Source organism: Aotus nancymaae, unplaced genomic scaffold (assembly GCF_030222135.1).
Source record: "Aotus nancymaae isolate 86718 unplaced genomic scaffold, 86718_ANA_hifiasm-v0.15.2.pri h1tg000029l, whole genome shotgun sequence".
Lineage (NCBI taxonomy): Eukaryota > Metazoa > Chordata > Mammalia > Primates > Aotidae > Aotus > Aotus nancymaae.
In genome coordinates this window covers 75,503,156-75,520,680 of record NW_026988442.1, presented here as the reverse complement: position 1 = coordinate 75,520,680, position 17,525 = coordinate 75,503,156, and the positions used below count along the sequence as shown (strand labels likewise).

Sequence of the window (17,525 nt, the reverse complement as noted above, 5' to 3'; positions counted from 1 at the left end):
AAGATGGAGAGATAGGAAAAAAAAATCATGTTTCATGTCCCTGTGGGGAGAGAGCCTCTGTGAAGAAGGCAGAGCAATAAATACCCTGGTATCTCCTGCCAGCTCAGAGTGGTTCCCACTGTAACACACTGCTTCTAGCAGCTTTTAGGTCAAGTGTAGTGTCAGGTTTTCACTTCGTCCAGTCACTTATTTTCTCCCAAAAAGGAGACATGCTTTGACCCAACCTGAATCCATAAGACAAGCTGGGGGGATGCAGTGGCCCAATGGAGGACGGTGGTGAGGCCTCTTCTATTGGGAGGACTTAGGCTCTAACTTTCCCCACTGGTGGCATGCTAGTAAATGTTTGATGACTGGTAGAAAGTAGGAAGGAAGGAAGGAAGGAAAGAAGGAAGGAAGGAAGGAAGAGGCAGGGAGGGAGGGGTCCTCCAGCACTTGCAGATTTCTGCGGTGTAAATAGTCCTGTCATGATGGATTTATTGTCACCAACATGAAGTCACTGAGCTGGAAGCTGGGAAGAGATAGGCACTTGTATGTCATTACATAGTTCTCCCCCCTCCACACAGTCCATCAAATCACCTCACAAGCTTGGACAATAGCAAAATGCAGTAACAATAAGAAAGTGAGGCCTTTTGAGTATTCATGACATTTTTTTTTTAAAGGAAGAAAGAGAGAGAGAAAGAAAAAAGAAAAAAAAAATGAATGAAGAAGAGGAAGAAAAAGGAAGAGAAAGAGGGAGAGAGAATGGGAATATTGCTTTATTGCCCAGGCTAGAATACAGTCTAAAAATGGGAATTGAAAACCTCTTTTATGCCAATAATTATGCTTAACAATGGAGACAGGAAGGAATAAGGGAAGAAAAAAACAAGCAGCCAACCAATATTTCATTTAAACCTATGAAATGCTATGCAATTATTGAGGAGTGATTTACTTCCAATTATGTAGTCACTTTTGGAATAGGTGTGATATGGTACTGATAAGAATGTATGTTTTGTGTATTTGAAGTGGAGAGTTCTATAAATGTTTATTAAGTTTACTTGTTCTGGGTCTGAGTTCAAGTCCTGGATATCCTTGTTAATTTTCTATCTCGTTGATCAGTCTAATATTGACAATGTGATGTTACAGTCTCCCACTATTATTGTGTGGGAGGCTAAGTCTCTTTATAAGTCATTAAGAACTTGTCTTATGTATCTGGGTGCTCCTGTATTGGGTGCGTGTATATATAGGATCGTTAGCTCTTCTTGTTGCATTGATCCTTTTACCATTATGTAATGTCCTTCTTTGCCTCCTTTGATCTTTGTTGCTTTAAGGTCTATTTTATCAGAGGTGAGAATTGCAACTCCTGCTTTTTATTTATTTATTTATTTTTGCTCTCCATTTGGTAGGTAAATCTTCCTCTGTCCCATTGAGTCTTTGTGTATCGTTGCATGTGAGATGGGTCTGGATATAGCGTACCGATGGGTTTTGGCTTTTTATCCAGTTAATAATATATATGAGTTTAATACTGCCATTTGATGCTAGCTGGATATATTTTTGGAAAGCCTGTTACTGGTTGTTCGTTTATATGTGTAGTGCTTCTTTCAGAAGCTTCTGCAAAGCAGGCCTGATGATGGTAAAATCTCTAAGTACTTGCTTGTTTGCAAAAGATTTTATTTTTCCTTCGCTTTTGAAGCTCAGTTTGGCTGGATATGAAATTCTGGGTTGAAAGTTCTTTTCTTTAAGGATGTTGAATATTGGCCCCCACTGTCTTCTGGCTTGTAGGGTTTCTGCTGAGAGATCTGCTGTAAGTCTGACAGGTTTCCCTTTGTGGGTAACCTGACCTTTCTCTCTAGCTGCTCTTAGTATTTTCTCCTTCATTTCAACCCTAGTGAATCTGACGATTATGTGCCTTGGGGTTGGTCTTCTTGAGGAATATCTTTGTGGTGTTCTCTGTATTACCTGGAGTTGAATATTGTCCTGTCTTACTAGGTTGGGAAAGTTTTCCTGAATAATCTCCTGAAGAGTATTTTCCAACTTGGATTCATTCTCTTCGTCACATTCAGGTACACCTATCAAACGTAGATTAGGTCTTTTCACATAGTCCCGTATTTCTTGGAGACTTTGCTCGTTCTTTTTTATCCTTTTTTCTCTAATCTTGACTTCTTATTTTATTTCGTTAAGTTGGTCTTCGAACTCTGATATCCTTTTTTCTGCTTGATCAATTCGACTGTTAAAACTTGTGCATTCTTCACGAAGTTCTCTTGTTGTGTTTTTCAGCTCCATTAATTCACCTATATTCCTCTCCAAATTGTCTATTCTCGTTAGCATTTCGTCAAACCTTTTTTCAAAGTTCTTAGTTTCTTTGCATTGGGTTAGAACAAGTTCTTTTAATTCACAGAAGTTTCTTATCATCCACCTTCTGAAGCCTACTTCTGTTAATGGAACGCACTCTTTCTCCATCAGGGCTTGTTCCGTTGCTGATGAGGAACTGTGATCACCTGCAGAGGGAGAGGCATTCTGATTTTGGGTATTCTCAGCCTTTTTACGCTGGTTTCTTCCCATCATTGTAAATTTATCCGCCTGTCGTCTTTGTGATTTCCAACTTTCAGATTAGGTTTCTGAGTGGACGTCAAACTTGTTGATTCCCAGTGCCGAAATCTGAGCAATCCACTGTGCCGGCCAAAACAGCAGCGTCAAGATTGATGGTGCTTTTCTGCCCAGGAATTGGCCAAAAGGGGACCCAGTCCTGCTCACTCTGCACCAAGAACCGCCGCGCTGAGGCGCCAGCAAAACCGCCGCACCGGCCACAAGAGTCGCGCTAGCGACCCGTGTGGCTCCTCCGCTGGGAATCTCCTGGTCTGTGAGCAACAAAAATTCATCTGAAAGCGTGGCATCCTCTTGTTCTCTGCACTTTCACTAGGAGCTACCATCCCGAGCTGCTAGTGGTCAGCCATCTTGGATCTCTCTATTCATGACATTTTATTTAACTTATTAATGGCTGTGTTTAATAATCAGCTGTTTAAAAACCAGCTGGCACAATTTCTGAAACTTTAACAATCACCTCTCAAAAGACAGTTTGAGACATCTCTGGTTCCACAGTGCTCCACCTCTCAAAAAAAAAAATCCCTCTGGACTTCAAATAAAGAGTTTCAGTTTGTAAGCAAATGGTGATACATCTATACAGAGGAATAATTCACTCGACAATAAGTAGGAATACACCCAACAGGATAACCCAATGTCTCAAATGAAGCTAAGACATTGTGCCAAATGAAAGAAGCTCATCTTAAAAGGTTTGCATAAGGTGTGACTCCAGTTTTAGGACAGGCTTGCAAGATGAAACTCTCATGATGGAGAACAGATCGGTGGTTGCCAGGCATTAGGGATGGTAGGAAGAAGTGACTCTAAAGGGTCAGCTAGGGACAGCCTTTCTGATGTTGGATGTTCTACGTACTGATTGTGGTAATGGTACCTGAATCTATATATGTTTTAAAATTCATAGAACTATATACCCATCCAAGTCAATTTTATTGTATGATAATTTAAAAAAAGAAGAAAAGTTAGCATATTATGAAGCCCCTTTCCCCTAAACCAGAAACAACAAACAGATAGAATATCATTCTGAATGGGGCAAGTATTTCTACCCTTTTGGGCCTTTTTGATTCCTCTGTGAAATGAAAGGCCTGGATAGTCAGGAGTTGCAGATGCTAATGTCTGTGAGGAGGCGGTGGGTAATGTAAGTGGAAGACAATATGGAGTGGTGGGGACTATGGAGAACTGGTGGTTTACACCTGACTAAGAGAAACAGCTTCAGCTTGAGCCTCAGCTGAGGGTTGCTATGCTGGACTGCAGCCCTGATTGGGTAGATCGTTTGCATTTTGAGATAGGCAAGAACCTGGATTTTTTAAAGGTGAATTTTCCTTATTTTTAAGCACTATCAGAACCCAACTCTGCATGTCTGTGAATTGTATTCAACCAGGAGACCACCAGTTTGCAGCCCCTGGATGGCATGTACTATACCAATCTTTTGAGCATTTTAGGTCGTGACTGTAAACTCTGATAAGCAGTGTACCAGGTTCTTTATCTGAGATTTGGAAGTAATTTTGGAGGGTCTCCTATCAATGGATGTAAAATCGAGGCCTCTAGATGCTAGAGCATCTTGCAACTACCTAAGAATCCAAGACTCCTGTTTTTTTTTTTAAGTTTGACTGTGTGCGTTTTTTTTTTCCCACTGCAACAAAAAGTAGTTTGGGGGGTCAGCTAGAAATGGTTCATATTCTGCTTCTTCCACTTACTAACTAAAGACTTTGAGGAAATTACTTAACTTTTCTTAAGTCTCAATTTACTCATCCGTAAAATCTAAAATGTAAAAATGTAATGTAAAATGTAAAATGTAATAATAATCCCTTAATCTCTTCCTTGAGAAGGCACATAGCAGGTGCTAATTATTATTATTAATCCATCCCCCCAAATGTGGTAATAACATTGCTTAAGAAAAATCATCTCAGAGGAAATAGTAATAACTGTTATTATCTTCGTAAATAGCATGGAGAATCACCGCCTAGCCCAGGACTCACACTTTTCATCAATGTACTTCTGGGAACGGAAGAGGGAAACTTATCTCAAACGTGGGAGTTAGGAGAGAGTAATGACCCAGTGTGGCCTTCTACAGATGAAAAATCAGTTTGTGTAAACTTACACAAATTTTTGCATTCCAGTCTATGGTAAATTCAGACCTATTTTAGCACAAAGATTTTTTTGTTTACTTATTTTTTGAGACAGGATCTTACTCTGTCACCCAGGCTGGAGTGATGGCTAACTGCAACCTTCACCTCCCAGGCTCAAGCGATCCTCCCACCCCAGCCACCCCAGTAGCTGGGACTATAGGCATGTACCACCATGCCTGGCTAATAATTTCATTTTTAATTTTTATTTTTAGTAGAGATGAGGTCTTGCTATGTTGCCCAGGCTATTCTCAAACCCCTGGGCTCAAAGGATCCTCCCACCTTGGCCTCCCAAAGTGCTGGGATCACAGGTGTGAGCCACTGGACCTGACGTGAAGATATTTTAATTTACCTACTGGTTACATATCTTCCAGTCCTCTTCTTCCAACTGACATTCCCTAGGAAGTGGCTGGTTTATCCTGTGGCTTCATGCACCTTCCGATCCTCCTGTCTTTCACTGCTGCCGGCTGAGGATCTGTAACTCCAGTTTGAGAAGCACAGCTTCAGAGCCCTCGAAGTAGCAGCGGGCTAGGGAGCAATGTCCTAGTCAATGCGGTGTTACAAAGGGGTGGCCCTGAGGCCCCCATAGTGAAAGAGTGGAATCGGGGGCTAAGTAAACTGGGCCAGGCTCTCCCTGTCTAATTTGGTAAATTTGTGCTAGGGGAAACATGCTGTGTCATTCCTGTCACCAAGATGAGGAGAAGGCAAGAGAAAGACGTGGAGAAGTACCTCAGTCAGGGCAACAAATCCCGAAGGAATATTCCCTGCAGCAGGCTGTGCCTGAAAGTTGCGGGCAGAAGGAGAGCCCGATAGGGCTAGCCAAGCACCAGAGTCAAGAGGCTGAGAAGCGGGGACAATAGGGATGACAACTGAGCGAAGAAGGGAGGAAGCTTGGTCACTGAAGGTCAATTGCATGCATTTAGGGTGTGGGGGGCTGAAGAACTTTAGTATTGGGCACCCCCACAGTCTTTTAATATGATCTGGGTGAGATGTATGAGCATTGCATTTGCTGAGTTTGACCTACGGTCAGCTGCATGGGCCATATGGTTTCCCTGACCCATAAAAGCCACTAAGTGAGGAAGTAATTCATTGCTAGAGATCACTGTCCGCACCAGAATATCCTGGTGTATTCGCCTCATTGTTTCCTTAATAAGGCGATAGAGAAGAGCAGGACTGTGGAAGAGGGGCAGGGGGGTGGTGCAGGATGGGCTGTTCTTTATGCTAACAGTGAGACCCCGTATGTTTGGGAGGAGGAAGATAGGCATGCCTGGATCCTCTGGCATGGCACTTCACAGGGGCTTTTCTTGTCCTACAGCTCAGCAAACTGTGGGAGAGGGAGAGCCGGGAACATAAAGAGAAAAAAGGGGTCATGAACTTCAAATGCATAACTCGGTATTTGCACAGATTGTCGGAAGAGAGGACATTTCATAAATGGCAAATTATTCCAGATCCCAGGGAAAGAGGCCAATATGTTTTAATGAATTGGTGCCATCAAGGAGAGGGCCGTTTCCTCCCCTAAACAGTGCAAATTGAGAAACATTAAAACAATAGCTGCTGATAAGCCTTTCACTGGAAGCTAGAATTCCGACAGTGGTTCCTTTGCTGGAGTAGCTGCCCTGTTTAACAATGAGCTTCACACAAAGCTCATTGTGCAATGAGCTCTGAATCTGCACTGGAAGACCCTGCAGCAGGCAAGCCTAGAAAGTTTGCTAGTATAGTGGAGAGTCTTTTCTTTCTTTTTCTTTTCTTAACAGCCCCGGGGTTTCATGGCAACAATTATTTCAGTGATTGCATCCTGGGTTTCTCAGTCTTATCTGAAGATGTTATCTGTAAAGACTTGCAATAGGAACATTGCTCCAACACCTTGTCTGATCCGCTTCTGCTTTTAGTGTGAAAACATATGTACTGATGCTAAGAACATTTTTGACGTTCTGTGTTTTTCAGGCTCTGTAAAAGCAAGTCTGCTGAATTTCTACCTGGGCATTAAGAAAAGGTCCCTCAGAGCATTTTGGACTAGCACCAGATAATCCTAATCAGCACAGGGCTAGATGAACCCTGGGGTCACTTAACCCTTGGACAGGTAGGATTTTAAGAAGCTAGGCCCATGTTAAAATGTGCCCTAGTAACAGCTCAGAACAAACATTTCACATGGGATTTTATGGCCTGCACAACCTGTAAGGCCTCTGACTTCTCCCAGATTGAATCATAATAGCCACGATCCCTTGGGCCACTGCTCCTGGGTCTTTCCAGCTTCTGGTACTTAAAGATCGAGGTGCTACCTGGAAGGGCTTATATCTGGGAAAGAGATGGAAATCCAAGGAGACCACGAGCTCGCCCATGCCCTTTAATGCCAGTCTGAGGGTAGTCTGGGGAGGCAGGGGGCTAGCGGTTACTTGTAGAACTCAGAAGTGGTGCCTGTGAGCTTTAGTGCTTTGTCTTGTGAGTCTGGGTTAGCACTCGCAGTCATAGCACCTTGACTTTCCCAATGACACTGTTTTGCTTTATGAAAAGATTGGGCCTGTGGAATCAGGTGAACTGGTTTAAATCACAGTTTGTGTTACTCTTTTGCTGTGTGACTCTGGGCAAGTTTCTTAATCTCTCTGGACCTTAGTTTCCTAAACTGCAAGGCAGGGCCCATAATACCTGCCTCAAATGGGTTGTGAGGATCAAAATCTGCAGCGTGTCTGGGAAGAAATTGGAATGCATCCTTTGTATGTGTGATCCGGCAGGGGATCCCCCGCTCTCTCTCCATAATATAAAAGACGTGAAGGCCCCATCCATTTAGTCTGTTATCACCCAACTCAAATTCATGTCCTTGAACTTTTCTTCTCCTAAACTTGTTCTTTCTTTGAGTAAAGTTCCAAAGGCTTTCATAAAACAAATGTAGTTTTTAGAAGGGATATCGTCCATTAACACCTTAGCTCGAGTCAGTTTAGGGACTATCTAGAAAATGATGATGAAAGAAGAGGAGACATAAATGGGTGGTAGAGAGGAGAATGAAGGTTTTTCCAGCATAGGGATCTCAGTTCTTGACCATGGGTGGGGCGAAAGCAGTTGGTGGAAGGGACTCAGGAAGTGTTGAGTAGAGAGGTAGAAATGGAAGAATCAAGAGCCGAGAGAACATGGGAGGGGAACACAGACGAGGCAATAATGGGCATACGATGGCTGTTAGCCCCAGAAAAGAGAAATCAGTTTTCCCCTGAGATACAGGGGAAGGGAGAAAGAATGGCGTGGAGGCCAAAGATAGAGAGTCCAGAAAGGGTAGAGGGAGATTGGCCAAGCCAGTTCAGCAGGTAAGAAGGGAAAAGGCGAGGCTTTGGCGCCAGTGACCGTTGATGTACTCCATGCCTCAGACGATTCCACTTGATCTTGAGCAATTAAGGTATTTCCAATGACTGTCAGTTTCCACATCTATACTTGGGGATGATAATGTCTAGTTTGAAGAGCCGATTAAATGAGATACTGCAGAGGCTTTCAGTAGACAGTCCTCTGCACATCATTCGCATCTTCAGCCTCATCGTTCGCTGACAGTGGCAGGCTCTGGGTGGCCTGGGGATTAGGAGAGCTGATGTCTCCAGCTCAGGATTAGGACCAGACAGCACAGAGCCAGGCAAGGGGGTCCAGGACTAGGACCTGTTCTTTAAACCAAGAGGATAGTTACAGGAGTACAGAGAACAGAGAGCTCCTGCTGTCTGCAATGCCGATAGCTGCACACAGGGTAGGTAGAGGGGTCAAGTCCAGAGAGGTCTTGGCGATGGTGAAGAGCTGTCACCTTGGTGACAAAGTGGAAAGATGTTATTAGGAAGGAGAGGCTGGATGGCTCCTTAACAAGAAACCAGCCCAGAAATACTAATGTGCAATGAGGCCATGATCCAGGTACTCTGGGGTCAAGAGGCCTGATGTGATATCAATAACGATGTCAAAGTCTTGAGAATCCTTAGGCGGCTGGAAATAATAATATGGACTAAAGTCATCCCAGGATGAAGAACTAGGTCGTGGTGAGGGACAGCCTTCAAGAAAAGCCATGACATGAAGGGATGGCCCTGCTAGACCTAGCAAGTCCCCTAGGGAGAGGCATGTGCTTTGACGGGGACATGGTGGAGGAGCTCTCGAAGCAGAGAGGTGCATATTGTGTTTGACTTACGCATTAAAAAAAAAACGGAGCCAACATTTAAAATGTTGTTTGAAAAAAAAATCGAGATTTCTAACTTCTGTAGAAAAATAGGGTCATCTGGCAATCCTCTGAATTTCTAAAGGGCAGCTTCACTGCTGTCCCTATTAGACGGGGCAGTGACTTTTCAGTTTGCTTCATTCCCTGTAGGTCCCCATCACTGAGGTTAAGTGTCATTTGTTGTTTATTTTTGAATTGTGTTTTAGTTTCTCCATGGTAGGAAAATATTTCTAAGTGTGCATGGAAATATGCACCTGGAGGCGTTTGAGCTGGTGACCTCGATGTGAAGCAAGGGCTGTGCCATTGAAGTTGGGTCCCGATCCGATGGGAGAAAGGGGGATCCTAGCTGTTCCGGGAGTACCTCCTGGCCCTAGTGCCAGGTAGAGACAGACATGGGGAGACAGAAGTAGTGTACTGGAAAGGACTGAAAGAGGAGACAGGAAATGGGGAGAGGCCGGTCAAAGGATGTAAAGTAGCAGATTCGTGGTGGAGCTCTAATGTTAATAAAATTGTATTGTGTTAGGATTTTTTTTTATTTTTTTGAGACGGAGTCTTGCTCTGTCACACAGGCTGGAGTGCAGTGGCGCAATCTCGGCTCACTGCAACCTCCACCTCCCGGGTTCAAGCGATTCTCCTGCCTCAGCCTCCCGAGTAGCTGGGAGTATAGGCGCACACCACCATGCCCGGCTAATTTTTTATTTTTAATAGAGACGGATTTCACCATGTTGGCCAGGATGGTCTTGAACTCCTGACTTCAGGTGATCCACCCACTTCAGTCTCCCAAAATGTTGGGATTACAGGTGTGAGCCACCGTGCCCGGCCTGTGTTAGGAATCTGTATTAAATAGGTTTTGGCTGCTCTTGTCACAAAAAAGTAACGAGTAAAATGTCTTCGCTGTAGTAGCCATTTTGCTGCCTATATGTGTCCCATAACATTATGCTATAACCTCAAATATACACAATGGCATCTGTTTAAAAAGAACAAAAAAAGAGAAGGGACTGAAAACTAGGGTGAAAGAATTTTACAAAAATCTTGCAAAAAAGGCTACTCTTCCTAGGGCTACTTACTTGGGTCCTTCCAGAGTCTTGCTCATTCAGAGCGGTTGTATCTAGCTATCCCTCCTCTCTTTCACAAGGACTGAGCCTATGGGAAGAAGGGGCTTTGTGGAAGATCCTTCTGGGCATCTGCCTAGCAGCAGGCTGTGAGGTGTCCATCCCATCTACTTCTTGCTGGCAGAGTTCACCTCTTATTTTAGAAGTTAAAAGTATCAGATTTTCCATTTTTCTAGCCTCCTTTGCAACTAAGGCGTGGTATGCAGTCCAGTTTTGGCCAGTGGACTTTGAGGGAAAGTTTCCTTGGGGACTTTGGGAAAAGGTTTTCTTCCCCCAATGAAGCATGGTTCATAAGAGGAAGCACCCAGTTTCTTCAACCAGATGTTACTACATTGATACAGAAGGCCTAAACCATGATGACCATCATGTTCTGTGGGAGGACGCACGGCACAAGGAGCTTGGCAGAGTGGAAAGCTACCAAGTGCCTGGTCCTTGGTGTCATTTTTGACGCACTGAAAAACCTTGCACTGCCCACCTCCAGAATTTTTGATGTGCAGCAATACATTTTCTTCACTGTTTAGGTTAATGTAAGTGAGATATTCTGTTACTTGCAGCTGAAAGCATTTGAATGGATAGAGTCTTCATCCAGAGCTGGGCTTCTTCATGGGGACATGGGCCAGTGCGCTGGGGGATACATTCAGTGACTAAACACAGTGTATTTTCCTAGTGTGTCCATTTAACTCGATGATAGCTGAAAACAGTGCTTTCATGTGAAAACACACATGGATATTGGTTTCGGGAATGAAATTCACAACATAAAATAGGAGTCTTGAGACTGCTTCCAGGCGAGCATCCCAGAACCTTGGGAAATTTTATGATGCAAGCAAATAGCATTTCTCTTTCTATTGAACATAGACACAAGAAACTCAAATTAAACTGCAATTGGAGAGATTGAGCCAGACACAGGAAGGATTGTGTCTATTGTGATTATTAAAGAGGTTCTAAATTCGAATGGAGGCAGGACAATGGAATGTCAGAGCTTTGGAAGTTTTAAAGAGAGGGGTATTGTGGTTTCAAATGCAGTTTTGCCTGGACTAGTTTTCTCAGCTTTCTAGGTCCCTGTCAATGTGTTGCCATTGTTCTGTATTTGTGAAGAATAATGATTTTTTTTTCCTTAGATGATGACTGCATTCCAAACCCTTCAATGTTTCTTTGGTAATTTATCCTTTGTTTTAATTCAACGTGCTACTCAAAATGCTACCCTGGAGTTTTCCTTTAAGTACTTAATGTGAATGAAACAGAAAATTGCCAGGAGTCAGCCAAATGTTGAGACAGATTGTAAATACCTGTAGGGAAAGTATTTAAGCATTTCCGATAGGAAGGATACTGGAAATTTTACATGCAGGGGCTCTGCTTCAAAGCCCAGATCCCAGCTTTTCTTTTCACTTTGAGACTTCTCAGACAAGGTCATCACAAAGGATCTACTGTTTCCACTGGCATTTACATCACCACTTTATCTTGTTATTCCTGATTTCTTGCCAATCATACTGAGAATTTCTCAAGGGGAGTTAAAAAGAATAACCAAACCAGCTTTGCCTCCTCGACAGTGAAGAAGAAGAAGAAAAGGTTCTCTCTCTCAGAGACAGGCTTTCTATTTTTTCTTTATTTTTGCAGTATGTTTTAATTGACACTCTGTCTTTGACAATCCCAGGAGTCTAAGCTGATGAAAAGCTGAGCTGGTTTTCTGCTTCCCAGCTCAACCTCATATTAAGTCATTTTTTTTTTAAATCAGGAATTTTGGAAAGGTGTTGATTTAGGGAAGAGCCTCATGAGATTTCTTCACTGGGTTATAAACCCATACTCCAGGCCACTAGACTGAGGACATGGCTGCAGCCTTTGGTTTTGTCAGCAATGGAGGCACAAAGGGTGACAACAGGAGGATGGAAGGAAGGCTGAGAATGGTTCAGATTCCTCTCTGTTCCAGGAGCATCTGTCCCCCGTTTGAAGAATGTTTATCATGTGCTAGCTTGTTCTTCCAGGCTAGACCTGCTCTCCCATAGCAGCTCTCTGTTCAGCCTTCAGCTTCTTAGCAAGGCAGAGTGCTGCGTCCCTTCTGCCTTCATCTACTCATTCAGTCTTTCAACAGATTCATTAGGTGCTTAATCATTGTTGCAACAGTTAACATTCTGTGAGGGCTTCGTCAGGAGGAGGTGTGGGTTGGAATGGTTAAAAACATGGAGTCGGATGCCTGATTGCTTGGGATTTCCTGTCTTAGTCCCTATTGTGTTGCCACAGAATACCTGAGACTGGTAATTTATAAAGAAAAGAAGTTTATTTGTCTCATGATTCTAGAGGCTGGGATGTTCAAGGCTGGGCAGCCCATCTGGTGAAAGTCTTGTGCTGCTCATGGGTAAAAAAAGTGGAAGGGAAAATGGGTGCATGCAAAGAGACCAAACAGAAGAGGTAGCCTTGCTTTATATCAGCCCACTTGTGTGGTAACAAATCCGTTCCCGAGAGACCAAGAACGCACTCATTCCCCCCATCTTGAGACTGCATTAGTTCCTTCATTAGGGCAGACCCCTCACGACCCAAACACCATTGAAAAGTTCCGCCACCTCTCAACACTGTCACATCGGCAAATACATTTCACCATGAGTTATGGTGAAGACAAACCGCATCTAAACAATACCGCTGGGGATTGAATCCTGATTAGCTGAATGATTTGGTTTCTAAACTTCAGTAGGTCCTGCAACGGTAGCATTCTACTAGCTTGTTGTGAGGACTGAATGAGGTATTGCTTACACAGAGCTCAGCCCAGCTCCTGGGAAAGCTGGTAGTGAGCCGTCTTTGGAACCACTGTTGTCATTGCCATTAGTGTTCGGGAGCTCAAAACATGGCAGCCTTTTCCATAAAGCTTTTCTCACTTCTGGGCATTTTTTTTTTAACCCTTTCTTCTTCCTGAGACTGCTTCTGCTGATTCACCAGGTGGACGTACAACATCTGCCAGGTGCGTTGCACTGTGCTCAGTGCTATGGGGTGACAAAAACATGGGGTATCATAGGGTGTTCTAGAGGGTCTGCTGTCTGAAAGGAGCTAAACGTGGATGGACCCAGCGCTAGGCAGGACCTGATGCACACTGATTTGTGTGCTAAGGGGTGGGAGGCAGCCATGGGTGTTGGCATGCCAGGAAGTGGGTGGAGAAGGGCTGATTTGCAACAGAATCTTGGGTAAGTCACCGCCTCTCTTGGGGTCTCACTTTTCCCATCTGTAAGACCAGGGAGGTAGCATTTTCAAACTTTTTAGACCAGGATCCATAGTAAGAAGCGTCCACAATTTTACATTGCTACTCTCAGAACCATATACATAATTGACACATAAGTTTCTTGAAGCCATGCTTACTCTTACTACACGAAATTCTCTGTGTTGTCTTTTTTTTTTTTTTAATGCTGGTTATAACTCATTATATTGACTTCCTGATCCTAATGATTCTATTCGAAAATTCTGTACTAGATGATCCCTAAGAAGCCTATCAGCTTGAACTTTCTGTAATTTTCATTCTACATGGGTTATATGGTTTTAAAGAAGAAGGAAGGAATGATTAGCCTCCTAGTTTTAATGACTGGCCAGAGCCCAGCTAGATTAATTAAAAAAAAAAAAAAAATATATATATATATATATAAGGTTGCCTCCCATAGCAGCTTTCTGGAGTTTCAGGACATGGTCTAATGGAAATGAAGAGGCTAATTGTTGGGGTTAATTTGCTGGATCATAATGAGGCTGCAAACAGTAAAAAGTGCATTACTCATCAGAATTGGGTCGTTTGTGGAAAGGAAGGAAAGAACCATGTCATTAAAGTTTGTTCCTTTCCTGCTCTCTAGAGTATGGGAATTCTGGAAAGAATTCACTCTCCTCAGAAAAAAAAGTCAGCTTGTTTTAATTCCTAAATGGATATGGTCCTGTGAATTAGGGGAATAGGGAGAAATGACTTCCCTGGCTATGTAAATGTTTGGTTTTGCCTTAATGTGTTTGTTCGTTTGCTTGACTGCTCAGGAGATAGTCATCTGGAAACACAAGCTTCAGGAGAAACTTAAAAAGACCCAACAACTAGTGCAAACAAAACTCACCACCCAACCTCCAAAACAAGAATAAAACTGTCACCTTTCTCTCCACCTCCTTAGCCTGTACTTTACTTCACTTTTCATAGAGAAGCTGCCACTTCCCATTGGCCCCTTTGGGACTATGCCTTCGACTGGGGCTTCTGAACACCCAGCTCGTTCCATGAAGTACCTTCATGTTATCCAGAACCAATAGAAGACTTTTTCTTTCCTTCCTTCCGTCCTTCCTCTTTCCCTTCATCCTTCCCTTTCTCCTTTCCTTTTTCTTTTCCCGTTTCCTTTCCCCTTCCTCCCTTCCTCTCTCCTTCCCTCCCTTTTTCCCTTTCCCCTTTCCTTTTTCATTTTTCCTTTCCCCCTTTCCCCTTTCCTTTCTTCCCTCCCCACCTTCCCCTTCCCCTTTCCTTCCCTTCTCTTTCCTTTCCTCTTTCTTTGCCCCTCTTTGCACCCTAAGGAAATTTCTGGAATTCTAGTGACTGAGATCAAATGGCCTTTTTAACATCTCAAGCCTTTCAAAGTACTTTGCTCCAGACTTTCACCCTTCAGTCTTAAAGAAGCCAAGACTGCTCCCTGGCCCTTCCTATCTGCTGTCTGCCTTCGATTTTGATTAAAAATACAGGATTTAAAGTTGGCATGTTAGGTAAGTTACTGGACCTCCTATGCCTTTATATAGTATTAACATGGTTAATACTATTAGGTTGGTGCAAAAGTAATTGTGGTCTTTGCTATTAGTTTTATATATCAAAAACTGCAATTACTTTTGCACCAACCTAATAGTAACAAATTTATAGGATTAAATTATATATAAATACATACAAAGGGTTTAGAACCACGTGGGAAGTTACTCAGTGAAATGCAACCAGCACTGTTACTGTTGATCTGTTTATCAGCCCAAAAACAAGGCCGCAAATACAAAGACAGAGATGGAGAAAATGAAGCTAAAGGAGGAACCATGAGCCTAAGGTCATGCTGCAAAGTGTAGGGTGGAAAGGTGTGATCTCTCACCCGTCTTAAGGGTCACCACCATAACAAAAGATAGGCTGACAACAGAAAAGCATAACAAATTTATTTGATCAAATGTTATGTGACATGGGAGCCTTCAGAAACGCAGATCCAAAAATCTAGGGAAAACTCTGTTTTTATGTTTAGATTTCATGAAAAGTGGACAGATGTATAGAAATGTGATGGACAAAAGGGTGTGATCTAATGGTCGTGAAGCCGGAGACCCAGCAAGGTCTACTCAGATTCTTCTTTGATTTTCTCTGTAACATTCCCTCCCATGGGGTATAAGTCAGGAAACTCTGAAATGAGGGTCTTCAAGGGAGAAGGCAGAGAGTGACCTTTCTGGGTTTCTATGGCTTGCTTTTGGGGAAAGTGATTCTAGTTTCTATGACCCACCTTAGGGATTCTGGTTTCTATGACTTGCTTTGGCGGGGAAAATAAAGAGGGTAAGAGATAGGAGGGCAGGAGAAGGTCAGAGAATCCTTGCCTCTGAAGCCTTCCAATTTCCTTCAGTTCAAAGTACTCAGCAGGCCCAAGCGCCATACTTTGGGGTGTCATTTTCTGAGCCCCAACACAAGTCAAGGCAGATTGAACCAAGATGGTGTCAGCTCCTCTGACTTGGTCCATCCATCGGGCATGAGAGGGAGGCAGCCACAAAGTCTTGGTGAAAAGGGGGTGAAAGTGGGGGCTTTGTGAAATAGGGATAGAGATCGGAACTCTGTAGGGTTCCTAAATGGATGGGTAAACCAATTGGAACCTGTCACTAGTCGGCTCTGGCTAAAGGTGACTGTAATAATAACCTTCTTGGTCAGGCGTGGTGGCTCATGCCTGTAATCCCAGCACTTTGGGAGGCTGAGGTGGGTGGATCACCTGAGGTCAGGAGATTGAAACCATCCTGGCCAACACGGTGAAACCCTGTCTCTAAAAAAAATTGAAAAAATTAAAAAAATAAAATACCCTTCTTTTACCATAGCTGGGTCCTCTCCTCAGAGCTTCAGGCTTTCTGAATTCAGAGCCTTCCTTAAGATAAGGAAATGGTAGTTTGCTTGAATACAATGGTCTTTTTAAGGCAGCTCAGATGTTTATCTTATCCCAATATTTACCCTATTGAATAGGATTTGGGTGGCTTATTTTTCTAATTCTCTGGGGAGTGAGATTTTGCTGTGTTAAGTTGAATGTCAACTTTTAAATGAAAAATGGATAAAACTGAGAGAAAACTCTGTTCTGACCTAGGAGAGAAAAAGGCTCTGGTAAAATCAGGCCTGGATTTTTCTCTACCTTGGGGGCAAGGACCCCAGGGGAATGGCTGAAACCACTGCAAAAAAGCAACCACAGGACCCAACTCCAGACCTGCAGCAGGGAGCACCCAGGATGTTCTAGCATCTGACTGCCCAGAACAGCTGTTGACTAAGCCAGATCTTCCAACCCCTGACTCCCCAGGTGGTCTTAGGTCTGGCCAATCTTCCTGTTTGAGCCCAGGTTAAATCCTGGTATCATTTATTCCTTCCCAGTTGGTCTGAAATGAGCTTCAGGAAATAGGATGTATGATAACAACCTCTTCAAGTAAACACAACAAAACAAAAAGGCCAAATTAGCCCTGAGAGCACAGGTATGTGTTCAGCTACCATATCTCTTTTTAGAATGGAAGATTTAATTTACAGTATCCTCTTGCACCACCCCTGAAAGCTTCCCTTCCAGATAAGACTCAAGACAACAAGTGTATATTCATATTATCTGAAAGTCTCAAGGGTTTTTTCTTAGCCAGGACCATAAGCACTTAGATATGTATTTGCTTAATCCTCTCTACCACCCCATAAAATAGGGTTTTATAGATGAAGAAACCAAGGCACAGTGAAGTCAGGCTACATTGGGATTAAATAGCACGAGAGCAGCAGAGCCAGGGCTTGAAAGTGTGTCTGCATGACTCTGAAAGCTATGCTCTCAGCACTATACTCTTGGTGCAGTCCTTGGAAACTAAGTGTGGTATGTGTGTATAAAGATAGTGGGCTTTATTTCCCTCAGTAAGCTTCCAATTAGGTTAGAAAAAGAGGACTGGCCAGAGGAGGGGAAAGAACAAAACTATGGCTTGTAAGTTTAGGATTCAAGTCGCAGTGTGTGTTGTTTGTGTGGTTCGAACCAAATTCTGTAGGTTTCTGAGATCGTGGCAGGAAGGCAGGACATGCTGCCACTTCCAAGCCACCTGAGCAATTTCATTTGTGCTCTTTAGTGGCTGAGGGAGCCATGAGTAAGTGGTTCAGAGAGAAAAGGCTGCAATTGTGCCAGACAGTGGGCATCTGTTTACTCTGCACCTTTCCTGGAGGCTGAGACTTTGTGAAAAGAGGAGGTAGACAGCAGCAGCCCATGAGCTCACAAGAACAAAAATCTCAGAGCAGACTTAAGTGTTTGGAGCTGAAAGTCTCCTCTTTCAGACTTTCACCTCCAAACATGAGAATTTTCCTAGTGATGTTTAGACATCTCCCATCAGGGAAGC

At 43.3% G+C, this 17,525-nt stretch overlaps 1 long non-coding RNA gene across 1 annotated transcript in view; it reads left to right on the top strand.

Moving 5' to 3' along the window:
• LOC135276945 (uncharacterized) overlaps positions 1-17,525 on the top strand; it is an 84,580-nt gene that overhangs the window by 53,813 nt on the left and 13,242 nt on the right. The window lies entirely within an intron of this gene.